The sequence below is a fragment of the Schistosoma mansoni genome, chromosome W (genome assembly GCF_000237925.1).
Source record: "Schistosoma mansoni strain Puerto Rico chromosome W, complete genome".
Lineage (NCBI taxonomy): Eukaryota > Metazoa > Platyhelminthes > Trematoda > Strigeidida > Schistosomatidae > Schistosoma > Schistosoma mansoni.
This window is the reverse complement of record NC_031502.1, coordinates 19447416-19465558: the sequence shown is the minus strand read 5'-3', so window position 1 is coordinate 19465558 and position 18143 is coordinate 19447416.

The window sequence follows — 18143 nt, the reverse complement described above, 5'->3', positions numbered from 1 at the left end:
TTAGGATCATAACCTTGTACTGAGTCAATTAAGCCTTTAACTGTAAAAAACCAGTGAAAGCAAGCGAGTAAATCTGTAATTTTCTATGATCATAAATCATGTATCAGGTGAGAAATGGAAAACCCTGAGAAACATTCAAATAAAGTAAGTTGACATATGTATTGGCAAATTATTCAGTATATTTCATCCTCTTTCTGGTGATACTATATTAAGAGTCAGAGTCGGGAATGAAATATCATTTATTTTAGAAGAAAAGGTGCGTAAACATCGCTTTTTATAACAACTTTGTGTTTTATGCTATGGAAAAGTAACAAAGTGAGTTTTTAATATCTACTTTCACATATATCACAGAATTTAAATGAAAGAAACGTCACTAATAAAGTATAAGGCGCAGGAAAACGATTTAACTACCGTCTGTTATATCCTAGTGAATATTAAAGTACAGGTAATTTCCGGGATCCATTAATTGACTATTATTTTATATATATTCCTATTGTATAATTATTAAGTGATTAGATTGTATGTATCTACATTCCTCTTATCATAAGCTTCATTTTGAACCATTGATTATTATTATACGATTTACTGTCCCTAAATTATACTCAGTTTATTGATTACTGTCTCCCACGTTCACAGCCACATTTGGCTTGATCTTGTACAAATATTATTTTCTATTTTCTGGTGTGATGCGGTATGTTTGGCTGGTATATAAACCGAGTATGCTTGAAATAAATGGTAGGCAGGATCTGTTATTGGTGTTCTGGACTCAACTGGACGGGCTAGGCGGACAGAGGACCAACAAGGACGCTAGGCTGTTCATACCAGTTGAACGTCATTGTTTTGGCACAGTACTAAGATTAGACAAGTCGTATTTCGATTGATGAGTAAACCACGTGATAAAAGCCAGGCATAAATTCACAACACCGTCAATATTACACAGCTAACAAAGGTGAATAGCTAACACCTGACTTTTGTGAATCATATTTAATTCTATGAATGAAAGCTATGTATATTTTTTTCAAATACATAAATGAAAATAACTTGAATAAACTCACCTAGTTTTCAACATGGGCAAAATTAGAAGATTGATATTTTCTGGATTATACCCAAATAGTGGAAGGCGACGATCATCAATGATTGAGGGCTCGAGCGTTGTAATTCTCTTATAGTGTTCAGGGGAATTCGCAAAAGCCCTATGCATTTCGGGCAAATCAATAGCCTGTCATCAAAAAACAAACATCAAGAGAAATAACTTCATCAAAGTAATTCTTATAACTGATTTATGGTAAGTTACATTAAAATCTGTACTCTATAACGATTGTTAGAGTTAACCTAGTCAATAACCTGTAATCTTAAACGTGTCTCTAATTTGAAACGTTGTACAGATTCAGATCTTTTTTCACCTTTTCTTCTATTGTTGTTTTTTTTGTTTTCCAAACACGGACTTGTTGAAATACTTCATGCTGAGAATTCTATATTGTACCAAAGATATAATATTGAATAATGTCATAAATAATAATAATACTAATAAACGCAGACTCATTTACTAAGTATCAGGACCACATCAATTATATGAGGACTAGGAATTAAACATTGAAGAACAACGATACCGGTGCGTAGAACAATTCAAAGAACTCTTGAATCGACCAGCTCCACTGAACATACCCAACATCGAAGCGGCACCCACAGACCTTCAAATCGATGTTAGCCCACCATCAATTGAAGAGATCAGCATGGCCATCAGACAAATCAAGAGCGGCAAAGCAGCGTGGCCAGACAACATTCCAGCAGAAGCACTGGAAGCAGATTTAACAGCAACTGCAAAGATACTCCACATTCTCTTCAGTAAGATTTGGGATGAAGAACAGGTACCAACAGACTGGAAAGAAGGACTTCTGATCGAAATACCAAAGAAAGGCGATCTCAGCAGGTGTGAGAATTACAGAGGCATCACTCTTCTCTCAATACCAGGAAAAGTCTTCAACAGGGTATTGTTAAACAGAATCCCGAAGGCCAAAGGAGAAGAGGAAGACCGAAGAACACATTACGCCGAGAAATGGAAACAGAAATGAGAAGAATGAACAAAAGCTGGATAGAGCTAGAAAGGTAGGCACAGGAAAGAGTGGGTTGTATAATGCTGGTCGGCGGCCTATGCTCCATTGGGAGTAACAGGCGTAAGTAAGTAAGGAATTAAACTTGAATAAGGTTCAGAGAACAGCAGACTGATTGAAAATTATTTTATTATCCATCTGACACATCTTTATACTTTATGAATTATAGATTAATCAAATCAGACCTAATACTGAAGGGTGAACTACCAACGAAATATCTCATGGACGAAATCCCAAGTCCCCTCACTGACAAGACAGTTTACATAATTCATGCAAACATTTGTGGTGTAACCTCAACCGCATTTCTAATGAAGGCCTTCTTTGAAAGAGTATATTTGAATTTATGAGTGCCATAAAAGTTCAAAGGTTCTAGATTGTAGTGACATCTTCCCTTTTTCTAATATATTGAAATGAAACACGCTTTACCACAATGAATTATTCTATTGATATTACTAGACACAACTTATTATATCACCGTGAAAATACATGATGTCTGGAATAACAATAGATGAAAGAATGAAATCCGTAAGGTGCGTTACTACTATTGTTAACAAAAAGTTTAGAATGATGTCGAAAAAGCATTTTATCCGTCATGTGAAAAACGTACATCACACTGATCAAATTTACTTTGTTTTCCACTCAAATTCAAACCTCTCAACTGGCTTGAAATGTTATGGTTTATTATTATAGGCTATCTGGTTCTTTAAATTAAGTGGAGCAGTAGCTTGAGTGTTTAAACACATGACTTTAAACCAGAATTGAATTTGGAATCCCTAGAACTCAAACAAGTTGTGGTTCTAAGCGATGTAGATGAAACGTCATGTTTATTAGTATACCACACAATTATTCACCTTAAACCGAATGAGTCAATAAACAAACACTGTAAAATATGAGTTCTAAAAAACGGTTTTATATCGTAAATGAACACTGCTTACTCCTTCTTTAAGCCAAACATCATAGGGGTGTTTGGTAGCAATTTTGGATTTTAGCGATTCATCATCTAACAGCTGTCCACTTTCTGTATCAACAATCAATAGACGTCCAGCTTTTAGGCGACCTTTTTGTATGATTTTCACATCAGGTTGTATATCGACTACGCCAACTTCACTTGACATATACACCATATCATCACTGGTTGCATAAAAACGAGCTGGGCGAAGACCATTACGATCAAGTATTGCACCAATATAACGTCCATCAGAAAATACAATTAGAGCTGGAAAAAAAATGTACTAGGATAAATGTCGACTTCATTGCGTATTACATAACCTAAACATTGAAATTCAATGGTGATGAACAATTTTGTTTGTACATAATTCATGAAGACATGGATAGTCTGTTGGGTTGTTAAAATGGTTCTATTTTGGACAAGAATGAAACTGTGAAAGTCAAAAGACAATAGATAATTTTAAGTAAAAGAAACGATATAAACCAATCAGTAAAATATAAATATATCAAGTTACTACAGAACAGAGACAGTTCTACAATATCCCAGAGTTTTTCCATACGGCCTGATGGAAGTCTGTCATCAAATGTGTGGAAGGCTCAAATCATAAATTGATATTCCTTCAAGTTTGATGGAACTCATAATGAGGATTCGGAACTAGACCTTTTAACACAATTGCCAAAATCACAAAAGTGGTGAATGTCGGCCTGAAGCACTGTATTGAACGAGAACACAAGTGGGGACAATCGAATGTGCTTGAATAAAAAGTTACAGAACATCTTCGTAAAATCTGAGAACTATACAGTAAATACTTCATTTGCAAGATGTCGATCAATCGTCTCAGACCTCATTGTTCTTTCGTTGCCATACTAATCATTCTTTGTTGTCATTCTCTTTCCTTTGATCTTCCTTCTGCTGCCAGGCATTTCACTTCTAATTCATGTTATGTATTACTTATATCTGTCGACATCAATAGCACACACCACAGTACTAAGGAAATAAACAACATGTAAAATTATTAGTTTCATCATAGTCTTCAGTGTCCATCAAGTTCATTACGTATTTCAATGAAAGTACCTTTGATTGAGCTAACTGATGTCGATAGTTTGAATTTCAACCTGAATCCAAGTTTTCGTTCAATTGTTAATCACTTTAAGAAAGCCTCAAACATGTAGTCACTTGACTACTTATTGAATTATTCAGTAGTACTAGTCAAATTGGAAAACTTATCAAATTAAATTAAACTGTTTTGTTAAACCTTGGTTCAATATATGTTATTTGCTTAGTTCAAATCTCTTGATCAAACGTCTGCGTGTATACACGTGCACACATACCAGTATATATATTCTATTTTAGAACCTTTAAGCTTATAACTTCCTAGAGAACGGCAGACATGTCTGAGCAACCAACAAGAGTTATGAATACCGAATTTCAATCAATGTTAATGACGATCAAAATTCCTCATGGGCTTTTAGATAATGATATAAGGAAGGTCTTTTACAGGTTGATACAACAAAACATGAGTATAGTCACTCAGTGACTGCAAGTACAATTACCAAATCTACTGTCATAGGGAAATAATAGTGATAAGCTTAAAAATAAGGCCTAATTATTAGTACATGTAGATCTAAACGACTAAATCATAGTGGAATCTAAAATTATAGGTTATTTGTGTTATCACTGTATATTTTAGCTTCTTAGGGGTTTCAACACTTATCATAAAAAACTCCAGAAGTAGAAATACTATTCAGAATTTTCGGATCCTCTTTGGAATAAAGATTATAGGTAAGATATTCAATGAAGTCAATCACTTTAGTAATGAAACCATTCAATTATGCATGATTGGGAAATACTCCATCTCTGTAATTGTAACTAGTTAAATATGTCACCTAGACACTATTAAAAGTATAAAACTTAATTAAAATAGTGACGATATATATTGAAACAGAAAACTAATGGGATATATGCCTAACGGACAATACTCTCAGACTAGTGGAGCTCTAAGGCAAAGTGATATATCGATATTTCAATGGTAAAGCATGTCATTTCTAAAGAGTAGATAGTATACTGGTTCAAGAAAATTTTAACTGTAAGATATAATCATCATAAGTTATATCAGATACTGATTGGAAGAACAATATATGATTGATAACTATGTACACAGAAATTAACAGATATAAAAGCCACAAGTGATTGGAACCTGATCTGAATTGTTTGAAAAGAATTGGTGGCATGCAGAATTTCGTTAGTGCGATCTATTTTTTCTAAACACAGTTGCTGAGCTGTTACGATTAAAGTCCAGAATACTGACTAACTTCTACCACCATTCAGACTAACAGAAATCGAAGGCGAGTACAGATGAATGACAGTTGTTATGAATTAGAATTCTCTATGATCTACGATATCTGTATATAGCAATACCGTAAATAAATCCTTCAAAAATCATTGACAAACCTATGATTTTGTGATCTGTTGTTTGGTGTTAGTTGCATACGCAATCAGTCAAATCAAAAGGAAAATTAGTTTTTGATGGATTCACTCCGGAAGATAAATGTCAACAACTAATACGAAATCCCTGGAATAAAGATTGGTATGAGACCATATGAGATTGTGCATTTTGCTGTCAATGTTTTATAGATTCAGAAATAATCTATGATGCTGAATTTTAGTAAATAACTCATATTTTGAGTAGTTCTTAGTTTTAATAGCTATATTTCCGAACATTTGGGTTTTGAACAACATAGATGATGACCATTTTAAACTAAATATTAGCACACCTATTAGGTAACACGACCACTTGATTACCAAACAATATAATTCTCATCATCTTTCCTGCTTACTGACATTTAAAAACCGAAGTCTTGTCATATGACAAATAGGATAACTGGTAAGTTAATGTGCGGAATCTTGCAAACAGAAAAAGATGACTGTGTATTCACTTATTTGATGGTTTTCAAACTTCAATTAGTTTGAAGAAAGATTATACCACATACCACACGAGTAAAGTTATAAAATGATTCTCAAATAAATTTAGTCCTGTTGCTCAAATGAAGCTAAGAGTCTACAAAAATTCCCGAAGTTGGACGAAAATTCTGTTCAGAGCCTGAAGCTCTTAAATGGCCCTTCACAATATATACTTTCCAACAATGTTTTTCAATAACTTCTAATCATCAGTTCTACTTGACCGTTAAACTGTGAATTCGATTGCTGATCAATATAATCATACTAAATTAGTTTACCTCAGATCTGCCTTATAGTGAGGTTGAGTAACCTAGAGCTATATATTATTTATTATTTCATCCTGTAAATAAACAATGTACATATACATCTTCAATACTATCGAGTCTAAATTATTGTATACATCGCAAAGAGACTATCTACTTGAAACTATTGGATTCAACAAATCATGTTTTTGTACCACTATACTCCATGAAAATACGCCTATTGTTTCTAAGGTAACATTTTCAGTGTTGGATTATAGTATACCTATAGATCATTTCACAGCGTAGAACCGCTTATTTTCCAATATAATATAGTCTTAAGGGCTAATACTTTCTACTAGACCCTTCCAGCTACGGTTTGCTAAGATAATTATTAATATTCAATTTATTGGTCGTTACATCTTAAAAGTCTAAAAAATTGGATTGACATATATTTATTCTAGACTCTAATTAGTCAATACTTGCCTATTAGTAAGTACTAAGGTAGAACATACATTATCGTATATTTCGTGTTACAGTTCACATACCAGCACCGTAATGGTAACTTAATAAGATTTTACAATTTTCTGAACTTTTGTTGATGGTCATTTAAGTTTAAGTTCAATAAAAGTTTTCTACTGGATCCTTTATTATATGTAAACTTTCTTCTAACCAAGAGAGTTGTTCAAGAAAATATAAACTACTATTTGCTAGCTTTTATTTCAGAAATAGGTTTGTTTTATCAGGCATAACTCCGCTAACCCAATTTTCTCACGCCTCTAGTCATTTAGATTACGAACAGGCTAGGGACTGCATTGAACTCAATACTAGAAATACTTCCTCTTGGAATAACACATAATTACCAAAATACATATTAGTCGAGTCAAACACAATGGGTAGCATCATTCCTATCGCCCTAAAATGAAAGGCAATTACAATCTGCCAATCAGATAGGTGTACAATGATTTATGTAACAAAGTAATTAATCAATAAAATTTCAATTGTCCATACTTCTTTAAACAAAAACAACCGTAATATACGAACAATAAACATCCGACATAAGAAGCTAAGTAAATGCATAATAAATGAATGTGCCCATACACATACATACAACATAGATTGCAGTAAACAAACGAGTGACTGAAGCTCATGCAAATAAAAGCAGGAAACTACAGATAATCTGAAAAAGATTTATTATCTTTCTTTCCTTAAAGTTTGCAAGTAAATTCTTCATTGAGGCCATCTAACCCCTCCTCTCCTCTGAAAGACAAGAGAATACATATGCGCACACTCATTTGTCTACACGTGCATATACTCTTAACAAAGGCGTATAGATTTCTTAGACAGCAAATAAATGAAATATTTAATAGTTATAGTAGTAGTAATTCGTTCAGGTTCATATGAAGTAAAAGGTAGGCAATTTAAATTGTTTTGATCATTTCAATATCTAAGCCTAAAGAATAATCAATAATATTAACAGGAACTATATAAAGCGACCATAGACAACTGAAAAGAAAATAGCTATTGTTTTTGAGTGGGGGCATGATAAATACTCTTGACTATTAATAGGATTAACAGGAAATAAAGCTAAGGCAAATCCGTAAGCAACCAAACAATATATATGCATGTACATATATATATATATATATATATATATATATATGAGAGAGAGAGAGATTGAGTGAGTGAGTGAGTGAGAGGTTGTAACCAGTGAGAAATAACTTATTCAATTTGTATGAAATAATAAGGGAAAGAGATCAGCAATGAAATGTGTGTAAAAATAATAGAAAATCAATCGACGAAATCTTATTTCCTTGAAATCCTAACCGTTAATGGATTTTACTGTTTCCTGAAACTAATTTTTAGGAGTTATAATGCTAAAAACTGATGTTTTACCATCACTATAACAATTACTACACACGGAAAAATAAAGATTCCTATCATATTAAAAAAGTTATGGAAAGAGGTAGAAATAAGGGAGAAGAGAAACAGGAGCTGTGCATGCTCATTTATTTAGCACTGACTTAGAAAAGGCATACCATACACACTTAGATCTATAAACTTAACCAAACGCAGGTTTAATAGAATATTTCTGATCAAACTTGAAAATATGATTAAAAATTTCGTCAAAAATGTATTTGTTAACTGAGATGTTCAGAGACGATTCAAGATTTTGAGTGTACTCGATCAATATATATAAATATATCCATCAGCTTGAATGGAACTCGTCTATATACATCAACTTCATCGACTCTGATAAAGCATTTTACAGCGTGGATACGACGATCTTATGGAGCCTTATTCGACACTATAATGTACCTGAGAAAGTCGCCAACATCATCCGGAATTCATACGACAGACTACCCTGAAAAGTTGTGCATGGAAGACAGCTGACAGATGCATTCCAAGTAAGGGCCGGAGTCAGGAAGGCTGCTTACTCTTGTCTTCCTATTTCGTCTGGTAGTTGACTGGATTGTGAAGTCCTCTACATCTGAGGGGAAGCATGAAATGAAATGGACTGCTTGGTTACACAACTAAACAATTTGGACTTCTCAGATGGCCTTGCCCTTCTATCTCATAAACACAAACATATGCAGTGGAGACAAACACTGTAACAGTAGCCTTTGCATCAGTAGGTCTCAACATACACAAGGGAGAAAGCAAGATTCTCAAATACAACACGGAGAACACCAACCGGATCACACTTGATGGAGAAACGTAAGGCAACGTAAGGACAGCATTCCTGCAGTTGAAGAAAATGTGGAACTCAAAACAGCTGTCAACCAATATCAAAGTTACAATCTTTAGTACGAACATCAAAACAGTTCTTCTGTACGGAGCTCAAACTAGAAGAACTACCACAACCATCATCAAAATGGTATAAGTATTTACTATCAATTGTCTACGCAAGATACTCAATATCCATTGACCGGATACCATCAGCAACATCCTACTGTGAGAGAAATCAGACCAGCTTCCAACTGATGAGGAGATTAGGAAAAGACGCTGGAAATGGATAGGACATAAATTACAGAAATCATCAAACTGCATCATGAGACAAGCGCTAACTTGGGATCTTAAAGGGAAACGGAAACGAGGTAGGCTAAAGAACACACTGAGTCGAGAATCGGATGCAGACGTGAAAGCAATGAACAGCAACTGGAAATAATTGCCCAGAAAAGAGTTGGTGGACAATGCTGGTGAGCGACTTATACTCCTCCACGAGGGGTAACAGGCGTAAGTAAGTAATCAGCTTAAAAGTATTCCATGCTACCAGTTGCTTCTGAAATAAAATAAAACTCGCATTACATATGAAAAAGTAAAAGGAGTTCGGCAGTCGTAAGTAAACGGATGTTCTTTGTTGCTGAATACACCATATGGTGATTTTTCTCCCTCTTATTATGACTACGAAAAACGACTATTAGGAAAGAATTGTATTTGTAAGTTAAATTTATTCGGTCATAGATATCTTCAAAGCATTGCCCGAGTGAAGTGGATCTGTGAAATCTTACAGAGGTTCGAAACAAAGTCACAGAGGAACAGTGTAATTTGGCTGACGAAATTGTAAAACTGGACCGATTGACTAGAAAATTTTCTTCGTCTGTAAAATTGTATTTAAAGGTAACTTTTTACAGGTAGTAGTCTATAGTAAAATAGTGTGGTGTCATAACATTAAGCAAATTTGCCAAAGATAGTCAACACATTTCCAAGTATTGAAAACACCCTTATTAAGGAAAATATAAATATATATACAAAGCTATTGAGATTCCATGATAATAATAATAATAATAATAATAATAATATCTCATTAAGATACCAATGAGTAGAAAATTTGATCTCTTTTGAGACTTTTTATAATATGCTAATTACTTTAACACTTTATTAGATTGGGCTCATCAAATAAGACCAGCTCTGTGGACAGTCATTATCAAAACAACAATCCTGGAGTTAATATGAACAAGGAATTGATTTTTACAACTCATTGATTCAGGTTATTCATTATTTTGACTTGGTAACAAAACTCTGATTTATTTATTTTCTATGAATTCATTAACATCAGATAAGAAAGCCAATCAAGGATATACTCAATAATCAAAATGAATCGATCAGTTTAATCAATAAGTTTAAAAAATCTATAGGTCTATAAAAATAAATATTGATTTACCTGGTCCATCCCAAGGTTCAAAACTATTAGCAGCCCATTTGAAGTAGTTCCATTTCTCTCTAGACATTTCACCTTTTTCTGGATCTAGATTATGCCATGCTTCAGGAATCATCATCATTACAGCTTCTGGAAGACTGTAGTCACCAGCTTGACACAAGAATTCCATCATGTTGTCAAATGATCCTGAATCAGACATTCCTTGTTCAATGATAGGAAATAATTTTGACATTTGTGCCTTTGTATAATAACGACTGAACATTAGACTTTGACGCGCTCGACAGTAATTTACGTTGCCCTGAGTTTATATTAAATAAAAAGATTATTTAATGACTGAAAATATAAAATAGTGTGGATATAGACTTTAGTACTATTTTAAAGGGGTAATCAACTATTTGTTTATAGAGGGCAGTGATAAGTCTAATTTTGACCTAGAGCTCATATTTCTGCCCGTGACTAATTTTCGCTTATAACTTGGTGTACAAAACATACCGATATAAACAATAAATTCAAGTATTTTGAACAAATAACTAGTAATCTTTTACACAATCAAGTTGCCTCTGGGTTTGGAGCTATTCTCATCAGTTTGAGTAATCAAACTTTTTAAGTACCTAGTTATCAATCAAATCAGCCAGATATTTTAGTTTCACTGAAGTCTGCCTCAGAAGTCCGAGTATTGTCGTTTTATTCAATGTGTTGAGATTGGTGGTTTAGCTCAACACCTAACCTGTAAGCTTGTCTTATGAAATCTGGACCATAAGCATTGTTTCACTAATAGATTTTGAATAACTTCAAAATATCTAGCCAATCGGTTAACACTAACGACTACTGAGTAATGTTTCTGATTCAGTCCTACTGTTACGAGATGAAATACTTTCTCATCTAATTGTAAAACTGTTGGAAAATGAGAAATTCTTCAAGTTATCCAAATGGATTAGTGAAAAGCTAAGGCTACTTCATTAACAGTCATGAACCAATCACCTTTGGTTCAAGGCTGTTACGTTCAAGCTATTTATCAGTACCACTTCTAAGAGGTCGAGTTAACCATCACATCACTGAAGCTATTTGAATCCACATTTAAACACCTAAACTTCGTATTCAAAGGGAGTTTGTGCAATGGTTTTCTAACTTGACTATTGATATAGGTTATACTTTTACCTTGTATTTTCCTCTTCTTTCAAAATTTCTCTCACACTTGTGTTCGTATATAGATTCCATATATATATATATATATATATATATATATATATATATTTGAACAAACTATTTTCTCTTTTTAAGTCAGAACTCATTTTTGTATTCGATGGCGATTTTAATCAAGAAGGGATAGCCGAAAGATTATCTAAAAATTAGTGTTATGATAGAGATGTGAACTGCTTTCTTTGGTTTGCTCTTTATACTAACTATCTGTCGTAATTATTTCCATCATATAACTACTAGATTAAACTTTTGCGGTTGAGTGTTTCATATTTGACCAACCCAGAATGTTATCGAACTGATCATCCTGTGAAGCAAAATCTATTCCACGAAAATTCATTAGTTGAACGGTAGTTATATTAGGAGTACAAAGAGATAAAATATCTACTAGATACTTGGTCTTTAATCTCTAATTAAAACCAGCCTGATGTAAGTATAGGACGAAATATAGTTACATCAAATAAAATTGTAAATATCCGTTAAAACAATGAATTGAAACCATTACTGTTAAGAGAACAATCGTTGTGTTTCACAAAAAAATCACCGTAACTCACACGTAGTGTGTTGATTTCTCCGTTATGAGCCATCATACGCTGTGGATGAGCACGGCTCCATGATGGAAAAGTGTTTGTAGAAAAACGATTATGAACAATTGCAAAGTGAGTCAGAAAATTAGGGTTCGATAGATCTGCGTAGTAATTCCATAGTTGTTTTGTGGTGAATAAACCCTTTTTGGTAAATAAATAATCAAAATGATATTTAACTAAAACCAAAATGACAAATTCTACATATTAATATTTGTTAAATTATATAGCTATGGATTTCGACCTACTATATTAGGTAATAATTAGTGATACCAAATGTCCCAGTCATGTAATGGTCGTCATTCTTGAAGTTAATCTGCCAATAACTCAGATCTAGATTTTAGTAACGCGTGTGGAAAGTTGTTATGCCCCGATAAGGATAATGAATGGTAACTTTATGAACTAATACTGTGCATATATTTTTTATCGTATAATTGCTAAATAACTAAACCATTCATATTCATGTCCCCCTTATTATAAGCTTTATTTTGAACTACAAACTACTGTTACATGATTTACCATTCCTGAATTATGCCCTGTCTATTATTTACTATCTCCCCTATTCACGGCCACATTTGGCTAATTCTTGTACACATGTTATTTCCTATTTTATTAGTACGATGTGGTCTGTTTTATTGGTATATAAACTCAGTATGTTTGGAATATAATGATTTATACCGCAGAGGCTGTTCTGGACTTAACTGGCTGGGCTAGGCAGAAGCAGGACCAATAAGTACTCTAGACTTCTCGTACGGTTTTCGTGTATCACTGTTCCAATCGATAATTCGCTGCTCTCTAGCTGCATCGTCACGTTATACATGATCAAGGCATCCACTCGGCCAGAAGTTATAACAAAAGTTAAACAGTAAATTGTAATAGTTCAATTCTCCTCTTTAAAATCGATCAGAGAAGAGCTGGCACAAATTTGTTTTAGTTCATCACATATATACGACTGGAATGTATACTGTTTGATATTTTCATGAAAGACGATTACTCTTATTAGTTTAGCCACAGATATTAGTACATAGGTTTTATAAAAAGTACTTAGGTGTCTAATTACTTAATAGGAATGGTCTCAATTGGTTAGAAAGATTGGTAACATATAACATGAGATCTTCATTTAATTAAAACAAAACCTAATGGTTTTTCCTCTGTTTTCTATACGTCTGTTTGGTCGGTAATCAAAACTACAAAGATTACTTAAGTCTCAAAATGGTAAGCCTATTGTCAATAAAGCACTGATAGAATTTCATTAGTAGTTCTACCGCAAAAGACGAAAACATACAAGTTACTGTTACTAATTGAAGATACAACTTCCAAATGGCATATTTGAAGCCTACATTTATGACAGATTTATGAAGTGGAACATCGATTATAAAAGCAACAGACGTGCCCTGATGTCATCTAACCTAAAGAAAATAAACTGAAACTACAAGGTATATAAAAATTACTTCCAGCAGCACCTTTTACTGTAGTGTGTGCTACTTATAAGTAGTCCTTTTCCACTATATTGATAAAAGGGTATCTGTCACACCTGCATACTGCATAACCTAATCGTAATCAGTCAGCAAGTGCTTATAATTTAAACAGAATAGGTTAGTTAGTAACGGGTTCACAAATGCTTAATACTTAATGGGCACTGCGTTTCACATCTAGTTAACCAATAACACAAACGTCGTTTGAAAGCTTGGATCCTTTGATTTCATTATTATTATTACTATTATATCTTTTCATCGCATCAGTGAACAAGAGTAGCAATTCCAAGGAATAATAAAAGCAATATGAAGTGATTATCCAGTAAAACATATGTTTCAATGATCGTTTGATCAAGATGAACTTTTTTCAAAAGTCACATAAAGATTTATATGATGACTTACTTTATAAACAATTCTTTCAGAACATAGACTGCATATATAACAGCTCTTTGATAATTCATTACTTGCATATTTACGAAGCAAAAATACCTTAAAGATGAAGAGAACAAAGTGGACAGAAAAAGAACAAAACAATAAATTAGTTTACGTAACAAAATATTCTATACAAGCTCAAATTAATTAAATTAAAGAATAATTAGATGAGTGAATGGTTATTTTACAATAACTCCACAAGCAGATAAACTAGACAGACATTGATTGCGTCTATGCTTATTTTAAAATTAATACGGCAAAGATTAGTGTAACAATTGAAAAAGGAACAAATTTGCACATATCCCCTAATCTACAGTCATTTAAGGTAGACATATTATTATTGCGTAAGTGGTTGATAGTCCTTTGTATTATTACAAAACAGTAGACAGCTGATATAAGGAAATGAATACAGATGATTTAATGTCATATTTAATTGAGTTTTTGAGTTAAAGATCATTAGTTAATCATATGAATAAAATATTCCCGAAACCATAAGTCAGTGTAACCCAACAGAATGACAATTACTAAATTTATAGTGGTCAAAGAAAACACCTTATCAATCAAAAACTCGTCACCATTGCTCGTATAACACTAAATATGACTTTAAGAGTAGAATTTGAAACATTAAGTTAATACTGAATTTGATATTCACTGGCTAAACATTTTCCTAGAAATCGTATCATTACTTATCTTAGCTTTTATGAGAAGGTAATGCTCCTCACACGTCAACTGAGGATGAACGCATCAGCCGAAAATCAATGCTTAATGAAGAACGCACATTGTAGTGAGAAAATGCAATTTTTGAAGTTATAGACACTGGATGTATAATCCTGACAAAAACACTAACATGGAATCAAACATAAAGTCCAAAATAGGGTGACACACCGTTCTTGAACTGCATCAATTTGTAATGTAAACTTTTTAACAATTTAATATATGTTTCTGAAATAAGCAGAGAATATATGATATTTTACTAAGCTGTGCAAGTGTACTGACACCTTCAGACGTTGATGTTTTGCTTGGCTTATCTTGAAACATATGAAGCACTTAATTGTAACCAAGTTATATCTGTGAAATAATTTATACTAGCAAAAAATGAGAACCAATGACTATTTGAAGATTGTGAAACTGTTTGAGGAACAAAGAGTTCATCAGAAGTGATGAAACTATGTACAAGATAACGCACACCTAATCAACAGACAAACTGAAATGGCTTAAATTTCGATACCTGAACACTTGGGATAATTTAGAAAGGACACAATAATGCTAAAGCAAAAATTCAAATACATAAACTTTCTTCAGTTTCAAGTTAAATTTACTGCGTAAAAGATGAATGTAGGATAGAAAACATTTAGATCTTGTTCTCAGGTAACAGATTCATACTGTTATCTGCTGTTCACATGCACATAAACATAAAGAAATTAATAAAAACTTGTGTGCATACATGCATTTAAATTGACTAAACACAATTACTCCATCATTTAATAGTGATTGGTAAGTCGAAGCGAAAACGTATATCACTTAATAAACATAGAACATATGCCAGTATTAAGGTTAAATGGAAATAAGCATTTCACTGGAGTATTAAAATAGTTGAATGTTAATAATGGACACTACTGAACTCAAATCAAATATTCATGAAGGGGAAAGCAGACAAACAGTGCTCATTTACTTGAAGCTAAATGTTCCGCTTGTCTTTACTTTCGAGAAACTAGGATAAAAAAGTGAATATAAAAAAACTCATCTCAAGATAAACTATGACTGTATAAAACGTATCCTATTTCAATCTAATAGGTATATTACTCAGAGTTCTGTGATGAAATATATTAGTTATGATTAACTAAAATGTGTCTTATATTACGTAAATTGCTTGATAACCCCGATGATTATTTTATATAATAAATAAATACAAATAACAAATAGGAAGTTTCCAATTGAAGTGAGGTTCTGTAATCCACCATGAACTTCAGTATAGTTGAATATTTTATTAATACACTACAATATAATCATTTCAAGTACATTTTACTAGTTCTAAAACTTCTGTAACAAAACGCAAAGGATAGAGTAAAAGATTAGTGCCAATTAAAATTCAAAATGACCTCGATGACAGGTCAGGAAGATCATACGATGAGAAACAACGGCGTATATTCAATATACACTTGCACACTGAATGACGAAAACTTAGACAATGTATCTAGTTTATTAGAATTATCCCAATGAACGCATGTGACACTTATGATATTTTTTACCTTGCTGTGGAACTAGGTAGCAAAAAGCACAGAAAAATCTATGGAATCTGGTGAATTGAGCATTATTGAAAAAAATATTCATGAGAAAAGTCTTGACCTTACATTAATACAACATTAGGCTAGAAAAAGTTCTTAATATTCCGGGAGTAATAGAGCGTGAATTACACTGGAGAGGCTTCAGAAATAAATGTCAGGTCTACAAATAACACATTTAGGGTAAAGGTAGAGTTTAATCAAAGTAAACTTGTTTTCTCTAGCCTATCTAGTAAAGTTAAAAAACTAGGATCCAGGCATGAGTATTCATTGATAGGTGAGGACCTAGGGTTTTTATTACAAAGGTTTCAATTTTCACTAGTCTTCCAGGAAGGACACACACTGATGAAACAAATAATTAATGAATGTTGTTAGGATCTTTGGAATGAACAAATATCCAGTATAAAGAAGTTAACGGGTAATGCAAAAGTATCGGAGAACATAGACTACAATGCATCACCTCATTACAGAGGTTTTGGCACACCAAAGAGCACTTTATTTCACATAAATGACGAGTAAACCAGAGTAAGGTATTTGGATTATAACTTATCAAGCGTTAAGCAAATCCACGCCCCTTCCCAAAAATAAATAAAGGTCAGAAGAAATTGAATACATTGAGCCTTTCTCTAACTATAAGGCCCGTTAGAAACCAAGTAAACTATAGATGATAACATACAGTCACAGAGTCGACTTTTATGATACTGAAACCGTTTTGAAAGTAGTAGGAGACAAAATTTAGCGAAATCTGTCAATATAAAACTGCTTTGATAAAAATGTAAGGGGAAAAGAGTTTGTTATTGCCTAAAGTATCTCTACTATACAAAAAATATCCAGTGACACTCGCACAAATATATACTTGTCCAAAGTTTTAATTTGTATACCTAATACACATCATAACATATTCTACCATTTGACAACTTCAAAATCGGTTATGCAGAGAGAATTTATTGAAAGCAATTGTTATATAGATGTTCTAGTTAGAAAATCTCGTTTAGGATTGTTTTGGTAAAGTTATTGGAAACAAACGTCAATGAAAACATATTTACTTGTAGAAGTGAAAATGGTGGCCTAAAACTAGCAAACTAATAAACTATATAATGGATAGTGGTAACCTAAGTGGAACTATTTTGTCAAATGAAGTATCACTGTGAGTAGATTATACTTCTGATCGAGATTTGAAACTGTGGAGAGAATGAGGGTAAAAGCATAGTATAGGGACAAGTTAATCAGAATCAAGGACATGATTTTGAATTTTAAATATCACGTATAACGAGTAGCAGAAATATCTTTCGATAGTGTTCAAAATCTTTAGACTGATAACAAAAATTTACTATTTGTCACCGTAGGTAATATTTAGTTATGTGAAACGTATTTAATCCTTATTTCTTTCTTCAAGGATTAATTTAACGGGTAAATCGACACTGTTTCTAAATCATAACCCCAAATCCTCTAGTCCCAGAACAAACCTTAATCTATTGACATTTTGGTTTACAAAATCCTAACTCTACACCCCTAATCCTAACTGTAAATGCCCATTTCTAATCAATAAAACTGTGATGATCCTAAAAATCTACTTAGGTTCCTATACGGATTTGAGGGGATTGATATTCTATATCCATTTGGGTTAATTTACATGTTATTTTCTCAATATACAGGTAAGGTATCCTGCAAAGGAGTCTAATGGATTCATTATTTGTATAAAATCTGTTTACACTTGGTAGTTTTATTGTTTTCTTTTCCATGAACGATCCATT